Source organism: Grammomys surdaster, unplaced genomic scaffold (assembly GCF_004785775.1).
Source record: "Grammomys surdaster isolate TR1022 unplaced genomic scaffold, NIH_TR_1.0 63, whole genome shotgun sequence".
In the NCBI taxonomy this organism is placed as follows: Eukaryota; Metazoa; Chordata; class Mammalia; order Rodentia; family Muridae; genus Grammomys; species Grammomys surdaster.
In genome coordinates, this window is record NW_021604565.1 from 9,898,018 (window position 1) to 9,900,905 (window position 2,888).

A 2,888-nucleotide genomic window follows, 5' to 3' on the forward strand; every position below is an offset into this window, starting at 1 on the left:
TCTCTCTTCACTCACTCCTCACACTCTCTCTTCACTCACTCCTCACATGCTCTCCTCACTCCTCACATTCTCTCTTCACTCCTCACATGTTCTTCTCCTGCTCTCTTACTCTTTCTCTCACCACAGTCACCTCACATACTTCTCCGCCTTTCTCTGCCCCAGTCTTTTATTGATACTCCAAAAGCAGGTAGAAAAAAAGACATTGTATAGTCATTGGCAAATCAAATTCAAAAGAATAACCAAGACCCACAAAGAATTAAAAATTACAATTGTTCCCCAAAGTTTCAAGCTTTCCTATTCCCAGGCCTGTAGCCAAAATAATAATAATTGCAAACTTATCATTATTTAAACTTTAGCTTTTAACTTACTATACTTCAGAGCTCCGAGGTCAGCTCCTTCCATTTTCCTGTGAAGCTCTAATGATAAATGACATGGGCAAAGCTGCCAGGCAGTGGCCAGAAAGGATCAAGTTAACCCTTAACTCAGTAGTTCCACTAGCTTTCTACTTCTGTGCATTGCACACAGTGACTCTCCTAAGAGTCCCAGTGTTTTGACTTAGTTTTACTAGTATAAGATTTTATGTATTCTATACTTCCTTATCTAGGGACCACTCTTAAATGTTATGCAGAACTTATTTCATAACTTCGATAGATTTTTCCTTTCTTGGGGTCCCAGTGTTGGCTCTATTTCATTTTCTAATAATCTCTTCAAACTTTCTTTGTAAGTCAAGCATTAATCTGGAACTACCATCGTGCAGTTATTGCATTGTTTCCAAGATGAGAACACACAGCATGCGCCTGGGCCATTAGGACGGTGCTCTGCTGTGCCCCGAGCCTCAATCTTTAATTGTTTAAGAATCATTACATCAAGGAACATCTAGTTTGACAGAATTCACCAGAGCAGAAGGAGAAAGAAGTAAGAAAGTCAGATATAATAGAATAATTATGCACACCAAGGCCAACTGAAAAGCAGTCACACACAAATGAAATCTATACAGCTGTTGTCCAGGGCTAAGGTTAGGAGAAATGGGACAACTGTTTTTTACATAGAGCTGCCATGGGCTTCTGAGATGTCTCCATCCCGGCCTACTGCAGGCAGTCCTTGTCATTGTGTGCTGTCCCCAGCAGTCCACGTGGTACATTTCCCTTCCATGAAAAATGGCAAATTTAATCTTACTATATGTGAGAAAATTGGACAAATATTAGAATATACTAGAGGTTAGAAATTGTTTACAGTTTGTAATATATTCATCATTGCATAGTTTTTTGATGTGAGGGATTGTGAACTTCTTTTTAAACTCCATATTTAAAACATCATATAGAGATCTGCTTGTTTGCAATATGACTTAGATTTCATGTTCTCTTGTCACTGTGCCTCTATCTCAGCCTTCTTGATAAAGAAACAGGCAACAACTGGAGCACTGAAATACCCTTCTTTGGAGATTTTAGGAGGACACTAACTTTGTACCTGATTAGATTTTAAAACTAGGACTCAGCCTCTCCAGAAACCTGTGTTCTGCCTCTGCTTCCTCCTCCATGCCAAGTGCCCCTGAAAAGCCCTTCTCTGAGCACTTTCTCTCTTCTTTAGTGTGTGAGGTGACTTAAGAATCTCTGAAGTGACCTTTTAAATCTAAAGCTATGATTCTCAGAATTAAAATTATTCTGTCAGGATGAGAGAGTCCCACTGTATTTCATACCTGTCCCCATGGTTAGGGTGAGGTGCTAGGTGGTGAGCATTGACCGTAGGCAATAATGTGAAAGAAACTGGGTATTAGGGATGGCTTGGTCCAAGTGTTCTGGACTGCGGGGCATTTTGCTTGGTTTTCTTTACGTCTCATTCTGGTGCCTCCTTGTCCTCCTAATGCCCCCCTTTTCTCCCAACCCTCTTGTTCCCTCTATTCTTTGCCACTTAGTCTGGCAGCCAGACACTTTTCCTAAACTTAAGTTTTTTTCACACATTTTGAAATTTTGGATTCTCAGTAGCCATGAAAGATGGGTTCCATGCTCTCCCTTTGGGATATACAAATACACTAGCCATCAAGTCCTACAGTGGCTTTGTGCTTGCACATACAAAGTGTATGCATATCCTCCTATGGCAGTTCAATCATATGTAGATAAAATACAAATGCCAGGTAACTTATTTTCAGGGAATGATGATGAGAATTGAACACTCTTCATGTTTGCTACCAATACATTTTTTTCTTCCTCAAAATATTTCTGGTCCACTTTGTTGACTCTGAGGATGGGAAAGCTCTGCATGAAGAGGGCCAACTACCTGCACATTTGTCCTTACACTGGAGTGTCCCTTAAGGAGTGTCCCTGCAGGTGTACTGAACAATCCAGTCTGAGGTAGAGACGCCTGGCCTCTGGATAGGCCGACTTGCCCTCTCATCTCACTCAGGTTGTAAAATGCTTTCAGTCTCTTTGTTTTCCTGTCTACAAAAGCAGGAGCAGCAAGGGTCAAGGTGGGGCAATTGGCACCAAAAAGCCACGACAGTAAGGTAGCATTGTGTCTTTTGGTCTCAGTCCCTAGGGAGACACTCTCAGGCATTGCTGTAAGGATGCTAGATGAGAGTTTTCTATCCAGAAGTTCTCTTCCATAAGCTGAGTGTCTACTCTTTAGAAATGGGTATGGGGTAGAGCCATATGTCTGCTCTCCCCATAACCCTTCATAAAAATGAAGTCTATATGACCTACCCAGCACCAGTTCACCAAACCCATTCCTGACCGCCCCATGACTACCACATTCAAACATTTTGAACCCTTGCGCTGAAGACAGATGGCAGAAAGGTGCTAAACTGTCTTCTGGATTCTCACAGAAACCCAATTCCTGGGAAATGGAGTGTGTGTGTGTGTGTGTGTGTGTGTGTGTGTGTGTGTGTGTGTGTG

At 41.8% G+C, this 2,888-nt stretch overlaps 1 protein-coding gene across 2 annotated transcripts in view; it reads left to right on the forward strand.

Moving 5' to 3' along the window:
• The window catches only part of Ptdss1 (phosphatidylserine synthase 1), a 61,755-nt gene that overhangs the window by 54,717 nt on the left and 4,150 nt on the right, over positions 1-2,888 (forward strand). The window lies entirely within an intron of this gene.